Source organism: Sus scrofa, chromosome 1 (assembly GCF_000003025.6).
Source record: "Sus scrofa isolate TJ Tabasco breed Duroc chromosome 1, Sscrofa11.1, whole genome shotgun sequence".
NCBI classification, from domain to species: Eukaryota; Metazoa; Chordata; class Mammalia; order Artiodactyla; family Suidae; genus Sus; species Sus scrofa.
Window position 1 is genome coordinate 243,580,367 of NC_010443.5, and position 26,804 is coordinate 243,607,170.

The following is a 26,804-nucleotide window of genomic DNA, read 5'->3' on the forward strand; positions in this document are numbered from 1 at the left end:
AGTGAACATTTTAGAAAATTAAGGAGATGAGATATTATAAACAATTAAATGACATTGATAAGTTTGGTGTTCTCTCTGAAGCATCTTGAATGTTTAAGGTCTGTTAAGGGTTGGTATAGTAGGCAGAATTTCTCAAATGGCCTTCCAAGATTCCTTCCCTAATCACTGGAACCTCTGAATACAATGAGATATCATCCTTGTGATTTTGTTATATTGCAAATTTGACCTTAGATAGGACTGTTATCTGAGCGTGCCTGATCTAATCACATAGGTCCTTAAAAGCAGAGAGGGTGAAGTGAGAAAGGTGAAGAGAGGGTGGCCCTAAGGAGCTGAAAGAGAAGTTCCCAACTGAGCTAGAAAGGAAAATAATGGCCTCAGTCTTCTAACTACAAGGGATTGGATATTGCCAACAACCTGAATAAGGCTGGATAAGTTTGATCCAGAGCTCTGCTGGTTAACATTTTGACTTCGATTTGCGAGGTGTGAGGCAGAGGACAGAGCTGGGCCCACCCAGACTTTTGACCTACAGAACTGTGAAATAATAAACGGGCATTGTTTGAGTTGCTTAAGTTTGTGGTAATTGGCCCTGTGTATTTTAGCATATTTTCCACACCTATCCTTTCTCAGTCTTGTGGTCAGTGATTAAGTAAAAAAATGCATTAGGTCTATGAACAATGGTATGATAGATTTTTATTTTTGGCCAAGGTATTTACTGACTGCCCCTGTGAGAAGGTTATTTATTTATTTATTTATTGCCCCATTAATATAAGACAAGCCTTTGTAATTGCTTTGGACAACAGAATATAAACAGAAGTGGCATATACCTTTTTTCATTAGAAACTTTAAGAGCCATTCCATGTTCTGCCAATCTTTATTTTCCTTTCACCACAGAACTGGATGTGTAGATTGGGCTTCCCCTTCAGCCTGGGTCCTGGCGTGAAGGTGCTGTGAAGCAGAGCTAATGCTAGCCTGGGAAAGCCATGAAAGATGAACAAGAACTCCGGGTTCAGTTTTGTAAGCCAATGAGATTTTTGCATCAGTGTTCCCACTACATGGCTTGCCTGAATTGATTAAGGCAATTCTTAGAACACTAAGTGGAGACCTGCTATGGAAAAAAACAAAACAAACAAAACACGTGGCATTAGCTTTAAGGTAAGCAATACTTGGTAAAGAATGTATTATTAGAAGATAGAAATATGGAGCCCAAGTTACACAGTGGTGAAGTATTTGATATAAAGTTTTCTATATTAACAATGAAAGGCAGATAAAATACCAGATCACCTCATGGCTTAAGACAGAGATGGAAGAAAGAGAAAATCACTAGTGCTTCCTGGTTATTATGGCTGAATTTAACAGATCATTAATGGAGATTTTTAAACTGGGTTGTAAAATAGAATCAACTATGAATAAAAATGGCTGATTAAAACTCAATCTTTTGATAAGGACTTAAGCATGCATATGGCTTTCCTAGCCATATCTGTTTTTATTTTATATCATACCTTTTTTTTTTTTGGCTGGGAACAGTTAAGATCTATCTACTCTTAGCAAATTTTAAGTATGTTATACTTTATTAGTAATATAGTCACCATTCTGTACATTAACTCTCCAGACATATTCATCCTGGATGTCTGGTGTTTTTTACCCTTTGACCAATATTTCCCTATTTCCTCCACTTATTAGTCACTGGTAACCACTTTTGTACTTTCTGCTTCTAATAGTTCAACATTTTTGGATTCCACACATAAGTGAGATTAAGAAGTATTAGTCTTTCTGTCTGGCTTTCTATCTCATTTAGCATAAAGTCCTATAGATTCATCTTTGTTGTTGCAAATGACAAGATTTCCTTTTTTTGGTAAGGCTGAATATTATTCCATTGTATGCTGTTACCATATTTTCCTTATCCAGTTATTCAAGTCCTCACCAACACTTGTTATTTCCTGTCTTTTTTTGGCCACACCTATGGTATACAAAAGTTTTCAGGCCAGGGATCAAACTTGCACCACAGCAGTGACCCAAACCAGTTCCTTAACTGCTAGGCCACCAGAGAGCTCCCATTTCTTGTGTGTTTGATAATCACCATTCCAACAAATGTGAGGAGAAATCTCATTGTGGTTCTGATTTGCATTTACCCAACAATTAGTGATGTTGAGCATTTTTCATATACCTGCTTGCCATCTGTATATCCACTTTTCTTAAGTGTTTACTCAGGTACCTTGCTTATTTTATTTATTTATTTATTCATTTATTTTGTCTTTCTGCCTTTTCTAAGGCTGCTCCCGCAGTATATGGAGATTCCCATACTAGGGGTCCAGTTGGAGATGTAGCCGCTGGCCTACGCCAGAGCCACAGCAACGCAGGATCCTAGCCGCATCTGCAACCTACACCACAGCTCACTGCAACACCGGATCCTTAACCCACTGAGCAAGGCCAGGGATTGAACCCACAACCTCATGGTTCCTAGTCGGATTCGTTAACCACTGAGCCACAATGGGAACTCCACCTTGCTTATTTTAAAATTGAGTTGATTGTTTTCTTGCTATCGAGTTGTTTGAATTCATTATATATTTTTATATTAATCCCTTATCCGATATATGGTTACAGTATCTTCTCTAAAATACAGGTTGTCTCTTCACTCTGTTGATTGTTTCCTTTGTTACAAGAAGCTTTTAAGTTTGATGCAACCGTATTTGTCCATTTTTATTTTTGTTCCCTGTGCTTCTGGTGTCATAATAAAAAACTCATTGCCCAGATTAATGTCAAGAAGCTTTTATCCTATGTTTTCTTCTAGTAGTTTTACAATTTCATGTCTTATGTTTAAATCTGTATCTTTTTTGAGTTTATTTTTGTATATGGTGTCAAATAAGGGTACAATTTCATTTTTCTGCTAAGCAATAGGAAGCTTTTTCACTTAAAGTCAATTTTCCACTTTTTTTAGAGCTGATTAAATTGACCTTAGTCATATCTCCTAGTAAAGAATATTTAATGAATGAAATAATCTCTGGGGTATCTAGAACATATGTCGGAAGAGATAAATTACTATTTCAGAAGGTCAGGAAGAGGAGAAAATTAAGAATGAATCAGCAGCTAGGAAGTGGAGTGCCTGATTTTATTACTATATAGTACTTTTCATATATTTCTGTGTGAAATAGATTACTGACCCATGACAATTAGGACCTAGGATGGCACTTACCTAAAACTATGGTTCTATTCCTAATGCTTAAAGAGAATAATCTCAAAAGTCTGGGTGAAATACTATAAAACACAAAGAAATTTCATCTTTTAAAAAGATAAAAAAGAAATAAAAAATTTTAGTTTTCTCTCATATAAGAAGTTTGCCCTCATATCAGTGCAGTGATTGTGGAGTTTGCATAAAATAAGGTAAGTTGACCCCCAGGCATAGAGCAGCAATTTGAACAGGCACAAAATAATTTTGTTTTTGAGGAAGCTCAATATGTATGAATGTGTGTGTGTATACACACACACACATTCATACATACATATATACATACCCTTAGGTTAGCTAACCTTTTAGGATAACTCACAGAATTCACTGAAGTCTCTTATATCCAAGGTTAAGATTTAATACAGGAAAGGATATAGATAAAACTCAGCAAAGGAAAATGGTACCTATGTGAGGTGATGGATGTGTTAACTAACCTTACTGTGCTTAGTAACACACAATATATTTACAATATATATGTCACCAGATGATCACATTATATCTTTTAAATTTATACAAGGTTATATGCCAGTTATGTCTTAATAAAGCTGAGAAGAAATTCAGCTAAAGGAAGAGACTCATAGGGCAGAGTCTGAAAGAATTTCAACTGAAGCTTCCTTTGTCCTCTCTGTGGAGTTAGAGAATGTTACCCTCTTGCCCTTGATGTGTGACAATACACAGAAAATATTGCCAACCAGGGAATCTCACTTGAGCTTTATTCCAGGGTTATTATTTGGGTATTATGTAGGTATGAGAGATTAATTGTTCACATGGTGGAACTCAAACTCCATGTCTATTGAAACTAAATGGCCCAAAGTCCCCAACCTTAAATCATGAGTTGGGTCTTTTTAGCAGAGCCAGCCTCCAATTTTTAGGGTTTGGGTGGTCACATCCTAAAATCCAGTATGGCCAGTTTCCACTTAAATAAAGATATTCCTATCACATATGAGATCAATTACCTCCCAGAAGCCAGGAGAAAGAAATAGATCTCTCTTTGGGCATACTTGACCATACAAAAATATACTGTCATACTTCAGGAAGCTAGAAAATAACTTGTGTTCCCTAAGTTCTTATGAGGAGGCAATAAGAAAGGGATGTTGAGGACAAGTCAGCTTTGGCCAAGTTCCATGACTTGAAATCAGTAAACGGCAGCCTGTGCCATATGGCCTGCAATCAATGGAAAGACACATTGGGATCCTTTGCCCCACTGTTTTCTTTGCATATACTGACACTTCTTCAACCACAACTAGATACCTCAACCTCATTTTTCCCATTTATGACCCAAATGGGCTCTTTTTGGATCTGGAATCTGTCATCCAATGTATCTTCTATTCTTCGAAGCTCTCTGTCTTACATTTATGAATGTGCTTTCTAATTCATTTATAGATAAAACTTTGGAGAGAATAAACCTACTTGTAGTATTGTGTGAAAATTTATTTATATGCAAACTTTGAGAATATTTGTTCAACCAGCTCTCATTCCATCTTCTATGTAGTAAACAAAATAGAGGTAGTAAAAATTTTTGTGTTCCTAGGGACTGTTTCAGGTCTGCCTGAGCCTATTACCAAAGATTCATAGCCATGGGTATAGGACCCTGAAATTTTTCATAATTTTGTTCTTTATGAAATGACTCTGGGACTATACTCTTATGTTCCCTTCAGATTTTAGTGGCAGCCAAGGGCATAAATAAGATTTCTGTATGTTATAACTCTACCTTGGTTTCATTTATTGTTTGTATTAGTGGAACAATAAAAATTGCTTTAAATAGGTTTATTAAACCTGCTCTAAAAATTGCCTTAATTTGCACTATTTAAAAACCTTCTAGCTCCTTATCAGTGGTCACAAAAGTGGAAAGAGAGTGAATGTGTTTGATTTTGCCTAATTTGCTATCAAAGCAATGAGGAATGTTGACAAAAGGAAATTCCCTATATACCCAAAACAAATCCCTTTAGAATGTTTTCAACTCATTGCATATTCATTGAATAGCTTTGTCCTAGAAAAGAATAATCTCTATTTATCACAAGACTACATTAATACATCTTTTAATCCAAGTAGTGTTTAGCTTGAGATCTCTTGTCTAGATGTTTATATCTGAGGATATTCACAATGCTTCTATCACATAGAAGTTTGCAGGGCTATCACAGCAATGTGAATTAAAACAGCTTGACTATATTGTTATATAATCATTACACTAACAAATTAATAATTGTGATGGAATTTAATGTTGATAGGACTTTAGGCAATATATTTCTTTCTGGCAACACTGTTAGAGGATTTAGTATTTCCACAAAATAATTTAAATATTATCCAGAAGAGTTAAAAATTGTTCATGAGCTTTGGCCAAAAATTTACTAAAAAGAAAAAGATTCAATTTTACATTGAATTCTACATTCACTGAAATGTAAGTGTTTGTTTGTTTGTTTGTTTAACATTGAAAAGTTGGAAGTAAACCAAATCTCACTTACGGAGAAGAGTTAGTTAAATTATAAAACATACACTTTATGGGTACATTGGCAATTGAGGGTATTCGAGGTAACTTGTATTGCTTCCTAAATCTGATTGCACATCGTAACCACCGATGGGGTTTTTAACTTCTTTGTCTGATATACCTTCTCCATTGATGGTGTATTTATCTGGAATTCTTGGCATAGAGGTGGCAAATGGGAAGGAAGATAAGAATGGTGCCATTGGCAATATTTTCCCTTATGCTTTTTGTGTGAAACTGCCCAGAAATGATAATCATTTCATTTATAAAGCTGCTCACCACACTTGAGTACACAATTATTCTTACATGAATGGCTGACCCTGCTGTACTACATCAGAATGAAGGGAATCATTTGGTTAAGATTCACGACATGGCAAAGAGTGGACAGTAGGCTCCTCTACAGAGGCACAGGGTTGGACATCCTGCCTGTCCATCTACCAGCCTGTTTTCCCCAGTCCAAACTAGTTAATAGAACTCAGCCTAGAAATGTGAACATTAATCACTTTCTAGGGTTTAAATAACAATGAGCTATTAAAGAGCACATTTTTAAGTGTTTCCAAAACTGAGACCATACAAGTAGAGCATTTTCACAGGGAACTGTACATAATCACTTGTGATGGAACATGATGGAGGATAATGTGAGAAAAGAATGTATATGTGTATATGTATAACTGGGTCACTTTGCTGTACAACAAAAATTGACAGAACATTGTAAATCAACTATAATAAAAATTAAAAGAAGAACCAGACCATTGTATTTCAGATTCTCCATAAGAAGCCATAACTAAATGACAAAGTAATACATAGTTCTATAAGTATAGGTATAGTCCCTTTCCTCCTTCCCTTTTGTTTATTTCTGTGGCTAATTTTGGTGCTGTTGTTGATGATATGGCTTATCTGGTACTATCTGTCAAACTAGTTGGTCTTTAATCAGTGGACTTCCCAGTTGGAAGAAAAAAATCTATCTGACCCTTATCTGATGTACCCAGATATCTATTCAAGATATAGAACTAGAAAGTATCCAGGTAGGAGATGATTATCTCTGGGATAGTCCTTAGGCACTTGGTAAATACTAAATTATGTTGACCCTTTATTGTATGATTCTTTTTCCATCAGGCTTCTTTAGTTGCATTTGAATTACCTCCCAATGGAGGGCACTACTAGAATAGCTATGGGAAAAAATAGCCATGGACTAAAAGGGTAGCCATCCATGGCCACTGGGCAAGGGTTAGAGTGGGTGAAGGGGTGGGGTAGTGGGTACAGCATTGAAGGCCAGGGAGCTTGGCATTGAAAGCTTCGAGCACATTTTCCCCCATGCTTAATAAAGTTTGCAGTTCCCCTACAATTCACTGAACTCCAGTGGAGGTGAGATTGAGCTATATTGGCTTCAGAGATGCTGTCGTGTGTGCGTCGCAGCATCGTTTCACAGAGGAGTTCTTGAAATTCTCGACTGTGAGAATAACAGCTCCAATTTATCTTTCAGGTGATGCTGGAGGCTGGGATGGTGCATGAACAGAATTCTGAATTAGGCTGGGGTCTCAGAAGCTTGCCACATGATGAGAGCAGGCTGAGAGGTCTGTGACAAGAAGAACTGCTGTGAGAGCCAGGTAGGGTGTCCTCCTTACAGTACAAAAATAGTTCCCAGGGGTGGGTAAAGTATAAGAACTTGAATCAAAGTGAAGGGTCTGCAAAAGTGATCAGGCAAAACGGTCTGGTGAGAGACTGAAGAGCAGCCTTGAAGCTAGAGTTTGAAGAATAGAGCTGTTTTACTGTAATGACTTATAATTAAACTTAAATTCTTGGTGAGAAGAAGGCAAATGAAAAAGTTTTTTTTAAGTTAAAAAGAAAGAAAACTACATGTATATTTTCAAGCTTTAAGCACTGTCTGTTTTGTTAGGAGTGGGGACTTGAACATACCCTTGGTACAAATTATGCCTTTGTTTTGGAGGACCCAAAGTAAAATTTTTGTTATGCATAAGTAAAATGGAGACGTACTACAAATTTGAAGATTTTGTGAGACACTGTCATTTGAATGGAGCAAAATAGTTTAGAGATGGTTTATATGATAGAGAAGGTTACATACCTGTAGCTCTATTCTTGAGGGAATTAAGTCTATTTTAAATAAGAATCAAGAATGAACTATGTCTAAAACTTGCTGCTTCATCATATGAACAGATGCTTTAGGAGGATGTATAGCAAGCCTCATCTTTACCTTGAATTATAGAAGAAATGAGGCTTGGTTTGGATAAGCTCAAACTAAAGTGGCATATTAATCTCAAACACTGGATGAGTTCAGTATTTATTGAAATCACATTGTTGGGTTTTAGTGTAGCCCAGGATCACAGGGGTGTATCACACCCATGTGGGTAAGAAGACCTTGAGAGCTAACTTTTCCTTCAAAGGTAGTTCATTTGTAGTATCAATCATCTTTGGAAGAGACTGATTAGGGGGTAGAAAATAAGAAGTGGGAGAAAGGGTGGGATTGATCAGAGGTAATTTGGCCTCTCTGTATCGTGGAGACTGTGTGACCTGGTCTTGGACCATGTAGGACTGTCCAAAGCCAAGGATGGATCTAGATCTATGAGTTCTAATATGAGATATATCTACCAGTGGTTATAATTACTCTCTGGGTTCTGCTTTCATTTCTCTCAAACTCTCAGTAAAGGCCACTAAAGTTGCTGCCTGTTTTAGCCATGCCGTTGGTGATTGGGGCAATGCAGTCTAAGGAAGAGTGGTAGACACTGAAGGGAGATGGTAATCCCAGCCTTTCAGGCAATGATCTATTGCAGGGCAGGGGACTGAGGCAGCTAGTGAAAATGGGGCATATCCGTGGAATGTTTAATTGCCCTCTAGGGATTCTTGGCCATTTTTGTGCAACCTGTTAAGAGGGGACTTCTTGTAGTTAAGTGGGATGAAGCCTTTCTGTTGTTATAACCGAAATAATTAATCCCATAAATGGCTTGATACTAGTGTTAAAATAAAATTCAAACCTTAATCAAAGCCTACAAGGCCATCTCCATCTTCATCTCAGGTTACTCCTTTTTGTTGTTCCAGCCACCTTGACTTCTTTTCTTTTCTTAATGAGCCCAGTCTCTCTAGCTTTGGGGACTTGACCATCCTGTCACCTCTATAATAGGAGCTCTTCAACTAGCACTATTTTCTTTCTCTCATGCTTTAGATGATAGTTTAATTGGCAATCCCTTAAAATAATCCTGCCTGTCGCATTTAAGTGTATTCTCTCTTCTCTTTCCCTGCTTTTCTCTCTTACAGAAGCTTGTTCCTTTGACTCCCAGACTTCAAATTTGTAAATATATACTTGTTTATTAATTATCTATATACCCTATCAGACTACAAAATCCATGAAGACAGGGACTCAGACTATTTAAGTAAGCACCGCTTACTGAGGTTCTAACTGTAGTCCTTTGATCGGAATAGGCCTTTGATACAATGTTTTGACTGGATGAATAGCATGCTTAATGAAAATGTGACTTCATTTTAGTTGTCAAACTGGCGTAGTCAAAGGACGGTTAGGTTACATAAAGCTCAACTCTAGATTATTATTTTTATTTTTTGTCTTTTTTAGGGCAGCACCCAAGGCATATGGAGGTTCCCAGGCTACAGGTGAAATCGGAGCTATAGCTGCCAGCCTATGCCACAGCGACAGCAACACGGGATCCGAGCCATATCTGCAATCTACACCACAGCTCATGGCAACATCAGATCCTTAACCCACTGAGCAAGGCCAGGGATTGAACCTACAACCTCATGGTTAGTAGTGGGATTCATTTCTGCTGCACCACAATGGGAACTCCCTAGATTTTTTTTTTTTTTAAATCTGTCTTCTACTCCCATACACTTTTTCTGTTTGTAATGATGACATACTTTTAAGAGAGACATTTTCCGATTTGCCAAATGCCTATTGGCATATGTCTCATCTTTCCAGCATTTTCAAAGCAAATGCTTGAGATTCTGTTTACCTTGTTTCTGTTCTGTTATGGCTCCATTTTTGTTTCTTCCAGCTTCTAGTCTTGGACTTCATCAACCAACTTTGAAGCCATCTGTGTACTTACCTTTGGCGTTTGCTTTTGGTTTTCTCAACTTCAACTTTTAATACTCTCTAAGGCCTTTGCTTTGTACTCAGCCCCTGATTATTTCTATTTCTGGCTCTCTCAGTTTTATTACTTTGGCTTAGCCATGGGTCAGGACCTGAACTCCAGTACATCTTGTCTGAGCCCTGTTTGATCCCTAAACATATTGATTTCCCAGCTGAGGAAGGCCGGAGTATTTCTTGCTCAAGAGTTTTGGTGTCTTAGCAAGTGGGATATATCGTAATTATGTCCTGCATGTCTGTATTGCAATGATAAAACTATATTCTTCCTCATGTTGCTTATTTCTGTCCTGGTCATCATTTCACTTACATTAGATCATTCTTATATCTTTTAACTTGGTTGGAGAACCACACTAGGAGTAGCAGTTTTAGCTTCCTGAAATGTCTTGAGGACTGGATAATGGAAGATAGTTCTCTGTGGTATGAACAGTGTGAAATGTGAAGCAGGAAGGAATTAGGCAGAATTCCTCTCTTTTCTTCCTTCTGTTGACTGCTACAAGACTCACTTCCTCTTTCTTCCTTCTGGAGAAATCCTGGATGTTGAGTGCCAAAGTCTGTTGAATGATCTGCTGTGTCTTTTTGCAGGCTATTGTGAAGGGGAAAGCATGTGTGAAAACACATAGCATCATGCCACACCCTCCTCTTGCTTGCTTCACTTCCCTTTTTCTCTTAGCCATGCCATCCTGTGCCTTTACCTCCAAAATAAAGTATTGGCACCTTAATCCTTTCTTCATTCAAGTTTAAACTGGGTGGTGTGTCCAGAATGGCTTAGCAAGGCAGACATTCTAGTGAAGAGGAACTAGGACAAAAATATGAAGCTAAATGGAGGCTAGCAGATTCTGAAGTATGACTTCAAGGGAAATGGTCTAGATGAATTTTAAGCAAAGTCTTTTATGCACTTTTAGAATGTATGCCAGTGGGAATTGTGATTAAGAGTCTGTAATTCAGATATCAACTTTTTAGATAAAATGGAATATGCAAATAACATTGTGAGTAATCGAATCTTCCAAAAATCTGGATTAGTCAACAGTTTGAAGGTTTTTTTCCTAATGAAGGTAAACCTCTCTTTTTATTTTACAGGATATCATTTAAATAAAGCTGTTACACAAATGATGGCTATCAACTGTTCAGGTTTAAAGACAGCACTTTTTTTTTTTCTTTTTTGTAGAATAGAGTGGGATTCTCTGATCATCACCATGTGTGGCTTAAACTTTCAACTCCAGCTTACCAATGAAAATATCTAAGTCTTTGGGTTTTTCTGTACTAGGCAAATGGATGATAAATGATCATTTTGTGAAGGCCAAGTCATGTCATCCAAATAGGTCTTCCATGACTATTAGTAGATATAAGTCTATTTTTGGTGCAAGCAATGTTTGACCTCCATTATTCTACTCATTGTGCCTAAAACACCTTGTCTATAGAAGCATAATCAAAATAATTGCCTATGTCTCTAGAGTTCTGTGAAAATTAGATAATGCCAGCAAAAGTGCTTTTAGCTGCTATAGTGGTATTATGACCTTTATTCTCCACTTACAATTAGTCTTAAAATAGTTTAACGATAACCTCTCATTAACGTTTTTGAGTCTGTTTCAAGCCAGTGATATGGAAGGACAGTAGCTATAGACCATATTAAATTACTAATAGGTAGTGTTTGGGGACAGGAAACGAAAAAGGACCCTTCAGAAGAAAGTTGTTAAACTTTTGACATGAAAGTTGGCTAGGGCATAGTAAAAATTGCCTTTCAGAAATACTGGTCTTCCTTACTTCCTTCTTTGCCACATAATTTATTTGGTGGTTTAAATTCAGAATGAGAGGAAAGGGGAAGGGAGAGAATTAAAGATGCTTTGGGGAAGAGGCTGAGGGTTAGATTTTTTCCCCAGGGTAGTTTATGGGTATTAGAAACAATAAAGAAGATGAGAAGAGTGGAGAAAAAGAGCTAAGGAGGGGAAATCACAAAAAAAAATATTCACATATATCTATTTTAATGGGTAAAAAATTAAGAATCTGAGTTATCATAAAACTACTTTTTGGTTTAGAAACTGTGTTTCTTGGGTGATTGTAATTTTGTTTTAGGACCCTGTTTTTCTTAAAATGAGTTAGGTGCCAGGAAAACAAATTAAAAATGGCAGTAAGAAGGAGGAGCAGGCACATAAATAATGAGGAGTGTAAACTATTAAAGCTGCTACAGTAGAAATACATAAAGGGTATTTTGGAGGCAGAGGCACCCTTTCTGTAGGGAAAGTTACAATTAAGGGGGCCCTCAGAAGACAAGTTTTAGAAAATAAAATTCCCAAAAACATTTTTTTCCCCTCATTGTCAAGGAGAAAAATCATACGGACCCTTCAATGATCTTAATTCTTGTGATTAAAAAATACTTTATTCAACGTGCTTCTTCAGGAGTTCAGAAATTAATCCATATGAGCCTGAAGGGTTATTAAAAATAATTTTCTTTGAGAAAATTTAGTTTTTCCAATATCTCACAGCATTTGCATAGTGTGAAATGACTTTCCAAATGAATCACTTGATTCTGTTGCAGTCATCTGCTATTTAAATGCAAGGGAGGTGATAGCCTTCCGTTCATGGGTAGACCCTTTACTGTTTCTTGAGGTACGTGTTAATTATCAGCCAACACTGGAGGCTGATCTACAAGAAGTTGGAAATCCACTTGTAAGGATATTGTGGACAAAAATATCAGAGAGCAAGCTGAATTAGAGAAACACTCAGGTAAATTTCCAAGTCATATGTTTATGCTTTTATGGGTATATTTACACCAATGGTTACTGATTTTAAATTATAATTTTTTAAAAATATCTTTTTTCTCATTATGAAAATGCATTTGTTACACCATTTTTAAGAAGAAATATATCATTCATAATCCCTACACCAAGGAGAGCTCCATTCCTCCCTCCCTTTCTTTGCCACCATAACAAAGGAGCACAGTCATGTTGAGAGCAGAATGTTAGGGTTCAGATTCTTGTTCTGCCACTTATTAATCAAACAACCAGGGCAAGTTGCTTTAACTTCTCTGTGCCCAGGTTTTTTCATCTATAAAATACAGATGCAGTAGTGTCTACTTCATGGGTTTGTTATGAGGCTGAAGTAAGTCAATATTATGTAAGGCATTTAGAAGAATATCTGGCTCTGTCCATATATAAGCATTGGCTATTAGTAGTAGTAGTTCATAACACAGGGTCTTGAGCTAAACTCCCTGAATATAAACCCTTGCTCTACTTATGATTACATTTTGAGTAAGTTCAATATATCGGTGTCATGGCTTCCTAATTTTTGAAACAGGGGTTGGAACAAGAACCACTTCTTAGACTGTGATGAAGATTAAAATAAGTTAGTATAGATAAGTCACATTAGACAAGTAAGCATCTAATAGATACCAGCTATGTTATTCGTCCTAATATATTTTGAGTGCTTAACAATATACAAGAAGCCATGCTGCATACGAGGAAACAAGAAAGATTGAATCTATTTTCTCATAACTTAAGACCATTTAGTGTCATACTTTCAACAAGTAAATATTTAAATGTAGTGAGAAATGTGAATGAGAAGGATGAAGAGGTATCAGAGGAAACTGGTATAGTTATCAGGGAGTGTTTCTTTGAATACATGATGATTTGACCTAAGCTCTGTGTACGAGTAGTCATTCCTAAGGTGAGGGGAAGTGAGTGTGTATATGCGTGTATGGAAAGGGTAGTGGTGTTACAAAAGGAGACTGATCTGGGAAACTATTCCTAGCAACCTGAGTGGCAAGAATACGGGCATACCTAAAGCACAGAAAAATTTTGCAAAGCTTAGAGAGTAGTGGAGGAGACTAATGGGAGTGGAGGCTGGTGATGTAAGCAGAATATTTAAAAAGGAAGGCCTTGAGGGCTATGTTGAGAAGGTCAACATTTTCCTATATGTAATAGGAAGCTACTGAAATCTTTTAAGGAGAGGTGTGATGGGACCGATGATTGCATATTTGTATTAACTCTGGTTTTATTTGTTTATTTGAGTATAATTTATTTACATACAGTGTTGCATCAATTTTTGCTGTATAGCATGGTGACCCAATCATACACATACACACACACACATATTCTTTTCCTCATATTATCTTCCATCATGGTCTGTCCCAAAAGACTGGATATAGTTCCTTGTGCTATATAGTAGTACCTCATTGCTTATCCATTTTAAATGTAATCGTTGGCATCTACCAGCCCCAAATACCCCATCTATCTCTTTTCCTCCCTTCTCTCCCTTGTCAACCACAAGTCTGTTCTTTATATCTATGAATTTATTTCTGTTTTGCAGATAGGTTCATGTGTATCATATTTTAGATTCCACATATAAGTGATATCATTTACTATTTGTCTTTCTCTTTCTGACTTCCTTCACTTAGTATGAGAATCTCTAGTTGCCTCCATGTTGCTGCAAATGTCATTGTTTTGTTCTTTTTTATGGCTGAGTAGTTATTTGTGGATATATGTACATATTCATATAGGCATTTACAAAAAATAATGATCATTGTGCGGACTAATTTATAACCAGATTTTTTTTTTTTTTTGTCTTTTTGCTATTTCTTGGGCCGCTCCCACAGCATATGGAGGTTCCCAGGCTAGGGGTCCAACCAGAGCTGTAGCCACCGGCCTATGCCAGAGTAACAGCAACGCGGGATCCGAGCTGCGTCTGCAACCTACACCACAGCTCACGGCAACACCAGATCATTAACCCACTGAGCAAGGGCAGGGACCGAACCCGCAACCTCATGGTTCCTAGTCGGATTCGTTAACCACTGTGCCACGACAGGAACTCCTATAACCATATTTTTGATATAAAATATAATGTCAACGTTTCTTCATTTTGTTGATAATTTTTCTATAATTATTTTATGACTATATTGGATTATATTGTATGGATGAACCATAATTTATTTTTAAAATATTTTTTTGGTGGGCATTAGGCTTATTCTAATTTTTGGATACAAAGAATGCAGTGATGAACATATTCCTACTCAAATTCATGTGCTCCTTTAGGCATAACGTTTGATACTAAACATAGAATATGAATTTTAGATTTTCCTCCCTGAGAAACTTCTTGCTATTAGAATTATCCCTTTGAGTTAATCATAACTTGGAGAGCTGGCTGGTGTTATCTATTTAGTGTTAGCAGCTTCAGAGGAGAGAAGATGGATTTGGGCCTCGGGACAGCCCTGTCAGGACATGTCCCACATGCTTGTTTCTGTGCTTTACTTCAAGCCCATGCACCAGGACCTAATTCATTTTCAACTTCCCGTTGCTCAGTCTCCAGACCAGACAGTTTGTCCAGCCTCCTATTTTGCATTACCATCACCTCAGAGACAAGCAGGTTTTTTTTTTGTTTGTTTGTTTGTTTGGAAAAGCTGCTTCTATACCCTGTGGTCTTCTATCGCCCTTACCCTCAAATGCTGTTGATTCATGGAAAGAATAGGGTCCAGGGGCATTAGATGTCTCTCCAGAGGATGACATTGGTGGTTTTATGTTCATGATCTACAGGCAGCATTTCTTAAAAACTGGTAACATTTAGATGACAGTTTCCCTAATTGCTGTGATTAACTTCTTTTTTTTTTTTCCTCTCATTTTCCTCCATTTCTTAGTAAATTTAACTGGAAGTCTGAGAGATAATGCTGAACTCACATAGGTATCTTCTCCCAGGTCTCCCACCAATGTAAATAATACTTAAATGTTGCTTTTAAGTGGCAGTAATTAAAAAATCAAGTCCTTAGTTTTGATCTGAGGTTTTTACTTTACTATGTGATGACTTATTATTAGTTATTATTTTTATTGTTATTACTTATTAGTCAACAATTAATAGACTCATTGCTACATGCACAATTGCTATGTGACTTTTGGCAACGCTCCTGCCTTTTCTTTTACTCAAATGCCTTATCAGTTGAAAGTTTTAAGTTCACCAAAGTTGTAAAATGGTCTAATGTTACTGAGTATGTATTGTACTGTATAAAGCCACCATCTACCCCAGAGTTCTTTGTGTTAGAAAGAGCCTAGTTTTTCCTTTTGCTTTGAAAAGCTAGTATGTCTTTGATCCTCAACCCATTCATTTCACTGAGGTTAAATATTATGGAAACTCTTCAGTAAAGAAAGTAAGTCTGAGCTTAAGGGGCTCAGACTGAGGGGGAGAGGTATGCAGGTAACGCACCCATTATATTCAGCATAGAAAATGCCACAGCAGCTGAGGAGGAAATCATTGAGGGAGTTTGTGTTTTCTTGCCACATAAGCATGTGTAATACTGAGGAGGTAATTGTACCTTGAGATTCTCAGCTAAACATAGACTTTAGAGACAGACAGAAAGATATTTACATCACTGGCTTATCCTTAACTGATGTTGGCAGAGCCAGTTTCAAGCTCTAAGCCTCAGCTTCTTCTTTTTTTTTTTAAATTTTTCCTGAAAAAAATCAAAGTAGTTGATGTCTACTTAGCAGAGCTCTTGTAATGATGACACTTAGGTGAAAAGTGTCTGGCAGAGTAGCAGTAGATGTCCATAGAGAGGTTTTGGTTCTTGTTTATGTACTTATTCAATAAATATCGGAGTGCCCAGTAGGTGTTAGAAACAGGTCGGGGGATAAGATACACAATGTCATTCTCACACAGCTTAAATGATATACAGAGAGAGAATAAAGTAATATAAAATAAGCAAATAAATAATACAAATAATTACTGGCTGTGCTATGAGCCATGAAGAAAATTAAGAAGGTTATGTGAGAGAAAGTAAAAGGGTGGGAGGGATGGGGCAGGTAATGTTGGATAGGTTAGCCAGAGGACATGGAATGTAAAGTAAGCAAACACCTGAAAGAGAAGAAGAAATAATCCATCGTGGGGAAGAAAGAAGGTCATTCTAGCCAGAGAGCAAAAAGTTCCTATTCTTCCTCTTCTTTCTCCCTCTCCTTTCTCTTATTTTTCTTTTTCATCTTCTCTAGAGGGGAATCACCATTAATAGTTGAGGCCTTTTTGTTTTGGGGCTGTTTTGTTATAAATAATAGACTGAAATACCAGTTGTTTTCAGTTGTCAAAAGTAAAGTTAATTGAGTACACAGGGTGTTCTTTAGAAGTCTGCCATTGAGGTAAATTTTTAAAAAATGGCTTCTAGATTAATTCTGAGTAAAGATACATTTAGTCTATTGTGGGCTTTCCCAATGTTTTGATTATTTATTCTTTAAACTTCATGTTTTATTAGTATTTATTTATCCCCCAATTTGCATTTTAAGTGACATGAGCCTCTATTTCTTACTAATAAAAACCATCAATTCCAATAAGTTTATGGTTGAATTGGATCCTTAATTAAGGAAATTTCAATTGAAGGTAAGATTCTAATTTTTCTGTGTATTATTGAGCATAAGCACATAGTTTCATAAGTCTGTTATGTAAAAAACAGCTCAAAGTCATTTTTAGAGGTCAGGAGTCCTTGAGATAAGCCATGCTAATTCTGGCAAATTAGAGTTCTAGAGTTAGCCATCTGGAATTAAAATGCTCTTACTTTTGGCTTTTAATATTTTCTCATGATTATTTATGTGTATGATTTTGGCTAATTCTTTTAAAATACTCAGCTGATCAATTATTCATATAGACATTCAAGTTTGGATGTGAAGGAACCAGTTTGGCATTTGCCCTAAGGCAGGTCCTCTTCCACTCCTTTTCACCTACTGATTTAAATTTGTCTTCTTTTTCCACTAGGTTGTAAACCCTTGAGGGTACAGATCATTTTTATTTTTCTTATCGCTCTGTCCCAAACACACATAATAGGTAGTTTACATTTTTATGATTCAGAAAAGTTTATTATTTATCAGCTTCTAGTCTGGGTCCTTTGTGATAAACCTGAGTCTCTACTTGAGGTCTTTTTCCTGGGACACAACGATTTAAAATTTTATTTTCTGAACTACCCTTTCTTGCACCCTAATGCAAAACAGGTCAAATTGGGTGCACTCTGACTCCATTTATCTTGAAGTTTTTCATCACTTTCAGTTTAGAAGTTTAGCTTTACTTGACCTTCAATGGAACATGTACTATGAGAGCATTTTAATATTTAATATTTTATCTTTTGGTTTTTTTCATTCGTGTTATATTTTATTGGTGGTTTATGGGGAAATGAAAAGGTCAAAACAAAGGAACAAGCCTGGTTGATAGCAGGTGGCCTAAATAAGAGGCTTTTCCTCCTCATATCCATTGCTTAGAAAAATCCTTTTAACTTCTCAATGTAAACATTCAAGTCCAAAGGACCCGCTTGTTAAAATGCACTGCCCTGTGGGAAAGTCAGACAAATATCTCTGCCTCTAGATTTCTTAACTGATTTCCACTTAATCAAATTGCTAGATTAACCCATCTTACCCTTTCTATCTGCAAAAGGCACTGATGGATGCCCCAGGTATACAGTGTAGGCTGTGTGCTTCCTACTACACTTCCCACCATTGAGGTTGTTTGCTGATTGAGATACAGTTGTGCATGTTCACAAATCTATTTATTCCAGTCATTTTTTTATTGTAATTCTGTAATATAACTAAATATTGTATTAACTGATGGTATACATTTGCATAAGGAAAATTGCAAATTCTATTAAAATCCAGTTATTGTGGTAATGGTATCAGGAGTGTATACATATGTCCAAACTCATCAAAATGTATACATTAAATATGTACATTATTTATACACTAGATATATCTTCATAAAGCTTATAAATTTTTTTTTTTTTTTTTTTTGGCTTTTGTCCTTTTAGGACTGCACCTGCAGCATTTGGCTATTCCCAGCCTAGGGGTCTAATTGGAACTGTTGCTGCCCGCCTGTGCCAGAGCCACAGAAATGTCAGATCCAAGCAGCATCTGCGACCTACAGCACAGCTCACAGCAACACCAGATCCTTAACCCACAGAGCAAGGCCAGGGATCAAACCGGCAACCTCATGGTTCTCAGTCGGATTTGTTTCTGCTGTACCATGACGGGAACTCCAAGGCTTATAAATACTTAAAATATTTAAAAAATAAAATTTAAAGATTTGGAAAGATTCAGTAAATTCAGCTCCCGAAAAAAATTAGATGTGGACAACACAGCCATAAAATATGGGAAAAATCATACAAAACTAGAAAAATTTTTCTTAGATGGCTTCAAGAGTATTATTAAATTCTTCAATCTAAAGAATGTTAAAATTTTAGATGACACATTGTTGCAATTTAGTAAATGAATGGCTATGGAACTTCCTCATTGAACCAAACAGATAATACACAAAAGAAAACCTTGGTCCAGAAACTGTAAAACATAGGAAAAATTCTTCCTAACATTGATATTAGTAATAATTTTTTGTATGTGATACCAAAAGCACAATCAACAAAAACAAAAATTATTAAGTGGGACTACATCAAGCTAAAATGCCTCTCCATAGCAAAAGAAACAATAAAATGAAAGATAAACTATGGAATGGAAGAAAATGCTTGCAAATCATATGTCTGATAAGGAATTAATGTCCAAAAGATATAAAGAACTCAAACAACTCAATAGCAAAAAAACCCTAATCTGACTAGAAAGTGTGCAAAGAAATTGAATAGACAGTTTCCTAAAGAGGACATGCAAATAGCAAATAGGTACATGAAAAGCAGCTTAGGAGTTCCCCTTGTGGCACAGTGGTTAACGAACCTGACTAGGAACCATGAGGTTTTGGGTTTGATCCCTGGCCTCACTCAGTGCGTTAAGGATCTGGCATTGCCATGAGCTGAGGTGTAGGTCACAGATGTGGCTTGGATCCCGTGTTTCTGTGGCTCTGGTGTAGGCCAGCAGCTACAGCTCTGATTAGACCCCTAGCCTGGGAACCTCCATATGCTGTGTGTGCAGCCCTAAAAAAGGCAAAAAAAAAAAAAAAAGAAAAAAGAAAAGCCGCTTAACATGGCTGATTATGAAGGGAACACGAATCAAAACCATAATGAGCTATCACCTCACACCTGTTAGAATAACTATCATCAAAAAGACAAGAGATAACAAGTGCTGGAAAAGTGAGGAAATGGGAACACTTGTGCACTATTGGTAGGAATATAAACTTGTACAGCCATTATGAAAACAATATGGCATTTCTTCAAAAAATTAAGAAATAGTCATTCAATCCAGTAATTCCATTCCTGGGTATTTATCCTAAGAAAACAAAAACATTAATTTGAAATGATATATGAACCCCTATGTTTCTCAAAGCATTATTTACAATAGCCAAGATATGAAAGCAACTTAAGTGCCCATTAATAGATGAATGAGTAAAGAAGATGTGGGATATCATTTACCACAAAAAAAGAATGAAATCTTGCCAGTTGCAACAGCGTGGATGGACCTTGGATGTATTAGGCTAGGTGAAATAAGTCAAACAAAGAAAGACAAATACTGTATGACCTCACTTACTTGTGGAATCTAAAAAAGAAAACAACGGATTAATTTAGCAAAACAGAAACAGAGTTGTACAGAGAACAAACAGATGGTTACCAGAGGGGAAGGGGGGTAGAGGGAAGGAGAGAAATAGGTGAGGGAGATTAAGAGGTACCAACTTTCAGTTACAAAGTAAATGAGTCATGGATGTGAAATGTTCAGTGTGGGGAATATAATCAGTAATAATGTAATGGCTTTGTATGGTGACAGATGGTAACTAGGTTTTTCATAGTGATCATTTTGAAATATGTAGCAATATTCAATCACAATGTTGTGTACCAGGAACTAACATAGTGTTGTAGGTTCATTATACTTTAGAAACAAACTCATAGAAAAAGAGGGCAGATTTGTGGTTACTAGAGGTAGGAGTGGGAGGAGAGGGAATTGGATGAAGGCAGTCAAAACGTACAACTTCCAGTGATAAATAAATACTAGGGATAAAATGTACAACATGATAAATATAATTAATGGTGCTAAACATTGTATATGAAAATTGTCAAGACTAATCCTAAGAGTTCTCATGACAAGGGAAAAATCATTTTTTTCTGTTTCTTTATAATTTTGTATCCATATGAGATGATAGATGTTTACTAAACTTATGCTAATTATTTCATGATGTATCCAAGTTAAATCATTATACTACACACCTTAGACAGTTCTGTATGCCAGTTATACCTCACTAAACTGGAAAAATATTTTATAATTTGAAATAATATTGTTTAATACATATTCTTAAACCCACTCAGATCTAACTTGCCTGCTATCAGGTGTAAGTAAGGAAGGAAGAGTAAGTTCAAGTAGAGAGAATCACAGAATATAATTTCCCATAAACTTAACTAACATTTGGAATAGCAAAAGGCCAAATGTTGTGATGAGCCTGAATATTTTTGTGTATTTAAAGGACTATTTACTGTTTGGCAGTTCCCAGTTTGCTTTTTTTTTTTTTTTTAAACCCTGGACGCAAAATAGAGCTAACCTTTTCGGGACATTTATGAATAGCTTATGAATCAGTGGAGTCATACCCTTGTTGGATAATTAACCAGATGAACCCAAACCTACACGGGTAACCACTGAGTAAGATCTTAGAGCATCAAAAAGTCAGGATAGTTCTACCACATTCTGACCAGGCCAATAGCTAGTTTTCTACTAAGTTACTTTTTAAATATCAAGAAATAATTGAGTTCTTATTTTATCTCTAAAAAAAACTAAAGGAGGGAGTTCCCATAGTGGTGCAGAGGAACCATGAGGAACCATAGGAACCATGAGGTTGCGAATTCAATCTCTGGCCTCGCTCAGTGGGTTAAGGATCTGGCATTGCCATGAGCTGTGGTGTAGGTCACAGATGCGGCTCCAATCCCTCATTGCTGTGGCTCTGGTGTAGGCTGGCAGCAACAGCTCTGATTTGACCCCTAGCCTGGGACCCTCCATATGCAGTGTGTGCAGTCCTAAAAAGACAAAAAGTCAAAAAAAAAAAAAACAAAAAACTAAAATATATTTGAAATTTGAAGACACTGTCCCTAAGAAGCTATTTGTGACATATACATTTAATTTTGAAATGACAAATTTAAAGAAGTAAAGGTGGAGCTTAAGTATTTGAGTTGTAATACTGGTACCATGCTGTTTTGGTGCTATGCTAATAAAACTAGAACATATATGGGATGCCCTTTTTAAATGCAGAAGTAGTTTTATTCATCAGGCATTTGTGTCAAGTACCAAACCCCTAGATGATAAAAGCATAATATTTTTATAATGGAGCCAGTAATCCTTTCAAGATGAAAGAGGGCCTTCTTGCTGGATAAATATGAAAGATAAATACTCTCTACTCTTAACTGAAATTTTCAAAGCATTGCTAAGGAAATATAATTGACACTACAAGGTGGCTTGTTTCACAAAGTCTTATCTATTAGAAATCTCTTCCTATTTTGGACTTGTAACCATACATAATGTATATATTTATATTGCTTTGATTTTTATACCTAGAGTCAGGATATGGATTTATATAAATAGGTTCTGTCTCTGACCATTGGACATCATTGACAGTTCAAATCAGTAAGATACATTGTAGCTTTTCAGCCTCAAATCAGTCTAGGGGCAGTATATTGTCTAATCAATGAGCCTTGTTAAAGTTTGAAGTCAAGATAAAAATTTCACTCTCCAAGCCACCATACAGAGGATGAATTTATGGATCCAGAGGCATGGCCCATTCTAAGAAGGAGATTGAGTCTAAATTTTATGTATATATTTATATATATATTTATATATGTATATGTATGTGTAGATCACTATGGCTGCTTTAAAGCACACAGTGGCTTCCTTGCCTAATTTCTTACCTATGTATCTATGGTAGAGGCCTGCTTTCTTTACCCCTTAAGCCCAGGTAGCTCTCCAGGAGAAGGTCTCTACTCCTGAGTCTAAAATCTATCAACCATAGACCGAGAGAGGGGAGTTCCCATCTTACTGTGAGTCTAAGTCCTTATTTTCTGATCTTGGATGGGAGTATCCCCTGCTGATAGGGCTTCATTGTGACTTGTGGCCTCTCAATAGAACTATCTCAACACAAAACAATAATATAACTATTCAAACATTATCCAAAGTTTTAGTTATTAGATTAAAATATATTACATGTTTTTAAATGGTTCTTTCTCATGGAGTGGTAGGGGCAAGACCTGGGAGTTTTTCCTGCAGTAATCCAGTTCTGTATTCCAAAACATCTATGGAAAATGTATATTTCCTTAAGAAAATTCAACTGTATGCAGGCATAGCACAAAATTAAGACAAATATTTCTCCAAAGATAGGTCAGTACAGCCTGGCTTCCAAAGCCCAGGGTGCTGAGGCACCAGACTGGCTGCAGAAGAGTTCAGAAAAGCTTATTAAAACAAATTTCTGGTCTCATAGACCTCTGTCTATGTCTCTGCTTTGATGGGTTTTCTTAGAGGCTCAGAAATATGCATATTTTTAAAAAGTGCCACAAGTGGCTCTAAAGGCAGACAAGTTTGGGAAGCAGTAAATTGATGGCCTTTCATATTGTCATATAAAGCCAGTTCCACAAATTTACCAATTCAGATGACATTTCTTGGGAGTTTTCTTGGTATAAATGATTGGAGTGGGATAAAATTGAATTCACATCTCTTTCTTCTGCAAAGTAGAGAAGTTCCTAGTTTGAACCTGGAATTTATCTGGGGGAATAGATGCTTTTATAGTTCTTAAAAATTATTTTTTTCCCCAAGATCTTTGCTCTAAATTGACGGTATCTCTCTTCTCCAAAAGAGAGATACAGTCCAAACATTTCAGAATCACATGGACTAAGAAAGATAGCTCAATTCTGAGTGGATAATATTATTGAAAGTATCTCATTTAGACATCAGTGTAACGTTTATTTTAATTACTTTTCCTATCATGGCTTTTTAAAAAATCTGTCAAGCCTCAAGATTTTATCCCAGTTTTAGTTAATTAAAATTAATAAAATATAAAGGGTGGGAAGTGTGCATTTAACAATAAATGGGAAAAATTATCAAAATCGAATTGTGGAAATGGGCAAAAGACTTGAAAAGACATTTCTCAAAAGGAGACATAGACCTCACACCATGAACAAAAATAAACTCAAAATTGCGTAAAGACTTAAACATAAGACAAGACAGCATAAAACTCCTAGAAGAGAACATAGGCAAAACATTCTCTGACATAAACCTCATAAATGTTTTCTTAGGTCAGTCTCCCAAGGTAATTGAAATAAAAAAAAGTAAACCAACTGGACCTAATCAAACTTAAAATCTTTTGCACAGCAAAGGAAACCATAAAAAAAAAAAAAAAAAAAAAACCAAAAAAAACCCGAAAAAGACAGCCTAAGGAATGGGAGACAATAGTTGCAAATGATGCAACTGACAAAGGCTTAATCTCCAAAGTATACAAACAACCCATACAACTCAACAACAACAAAACATCCCAATCAAAAAATGGACAAAAGACCTAAATAGACATTTCTCCAAAGAAGATATAAGGATGGCAAGCAAGCACATGAAAAAAATGCTCAATATCCCTAATTATTAGAGAAATGCAAATCAAAACTACAATAAGGTACCACCTTATACCAGTCAGAATGTGTATCATTAATAAGCCTACAAATAACAAATATTGGAGAGGGTGTGGAGAAAAGGGAACCCTCCTTCATTGTTGGTGGGAATGTAAATTGGTACAACCACTATGGAAAATAGTATGGAGCTTCCTCAAAAAACTAAATATATAACTGCCATATGATCCAGCAATCCTTCTCCTGGGCATATATCCAGATAGAACTACAATTCAAAAAGATACATGCATCTGTTATGATCATAGCAGCACTATTTATAATAGACAAGATGTGGAAATAACCTAAATGTCCATTGACAGAGGAATGGATTAGAAGATGTGGTACATATACGCAATGGAAACTACTTAGTCATAAAAAGGAACAGAGTAATACCATTTGCAGCAACATGGATGCAACTAGAGATCCTCATACTAAGTTAAGTAAGTCAGAAGGAGAAAGACAAATACCATATGATATCACTTATATGTGGAATCTAAAATATGGCACAAGTGAATCTATCTACAGAACAGAAACAGACTCACAGACTTGGAGACCAGACTTGTGGTTGCCAAGGGGGAGGGGGAAGGAGTAGCATGGACTGTGAGTTTGGGGTTAGTAGATGCAAACTATTACATTTAGAATTGATAACCAGTAAGAGCCTACTGTATAGCATAGGAAACTGTATCTAGTCTCTTGGGATGGAACATGATGGAAGATAATATGAGACAAAGATTGTGTGTATATGTATTACTGGGTTACTTTGTCATGCAGCAGAAATTGGCACAACATTGTAAATCAACTATAATTTTAAAAAAAGGCATAGAAATGGCAATGGGTATATGAAAAGATGCTCAATACTGTTAATTTTCAAGGAAATGAAAGCCAAAACTGCAATGAGATATCATCTCATATGTTAGAATAGTTATATAGAGAAAAGAGAACTTATATGCATTGTTAGTAATATCGTAAAATGGTACAGCTATTATGGAAAACACTATGGAAGTTCCTCAAAAAATAGAATTACTGTAGGCCTTCAAGGCCTCTCCAAGGAGAAAAAATTTGAAAAGCCTCCAGGGGAGGTAAGGATTACCAGACCTTTATAATCCTTCCTGTCTCATAGTAATTGTTACAATGTTCCTGAGGACCTCCACACCCCAGCAACCTTGCCTACTCCTTCCTGCTCTGTACTAGGAAAGGAGTGTGGCCCACTCCTCACCTCCCCCACCTTGAACAAACTGGCCTGCCCCCTACTTGGAGGTATGTGGCCAACTCCTTACCCCATCTGTATAGGGGCAATATATGTCCCCAACCCACCAAAAGGTGTATCAGAAGATCCCATCCTTCCCCCAACCTATCAACAGGTCAGCAGGTGTGTGGTAAGATCTCTCCTCTCTCTCCTTTGTCTCTGGGCTATAAAAACAGACCTGACCATGTGCCTGGGGTTGGCGCTCCCTAATTATGAGGAAGCTGGCCTGCTGTGTTATGGTGTCTCTTGTCTCAATAAACTTGTCTTTTCTTCAACTTGCTTTGAATCTGGAAAATTATTTTTCCACCCATGTGCTCAGGCCACGACAATTACCATATGGTTTAATAATCCCACTTATGGATATATATCCAAAAGAATTGAAATCAGGATCGAGAATAAATATCTCCACTTCTATGTTCATTACAGCATCATTTGTAGTAGCCGCGACATGGAAGCCACCTAAGGGTTCATCAGGAGATGAATGGATGAAGAAAATGTAGTATATACATACAATGAAATATGATTCAACATTAAAAAAAGGGAACCCTGCCATGACAACCCAGATGAACCTGGAAAACATTCTGCTAAGTGAAATAGATCAGACACAGGACAAATGCTACATAATAACACTCATATGAGGAATCTAAGATAGTCAAACTCATAGAAGCAGAGAGGAGAATGGTCATTGCCAGGGTCTAGGGGCAGGAGAAAATAGAAAAGTAATAGTCAAATGGTACAAAGTTTCAGTTATACAGGAATGTCTTAGCTAATGTACAGTATAGCACCTATAGTTAACAGTACTCTCTTGTGTAGTTAGACATTTGCTAATAAGGTAGATCTAATGTTGCGTTCTTAAAATAAAACCAACCAACCAGCAAACCAAATAAATAAGCAAATCATGACCAAGGAGCAGGAGGAAAGTTTTGGAGGTGATGTTACCTTGACTATAGTAATGGTTTCACAAGTATATGTGTATCTCCAAACTTATCAAGTTGTATACGTTAAATACATCCAATTTTTTACATAGATTATTCTTCAATAAAATTATACTTCAATAAAGATGTTTAAAAATTGAATTAAGTACATTCTGTATGTTTATTTTTTACTAGGTTGAGAAATAGACTGCCTTATTTTTGAAGCTGTTTGTAGTTTGTTTTGATTTTTTTTTTTTTTTTTTTGTCTTTTTGCCTTTTCTAGGGCCACTTCTGCAGCATATGGAGGTTCCCAGGCTAGAGGTCGAAT

At 36.4% G+C, this 26,804-nt stretch overlaps 1 long non-coding RNA gene across 1 annotated transcript; it reads left to right on the forward strand.

The window, feature by feature from the left end:
- Nucleotides 896-26,027, forward strand: LOC110257067. The gene is made up of 3 exons (XR_002339242.1): nt 896-1,152; nt 7,189-7,312; nt 25,989-26,027. It is a non-coding gene; the product is annotated as an uncharacterized LOC110257067 (long non-coding RNA).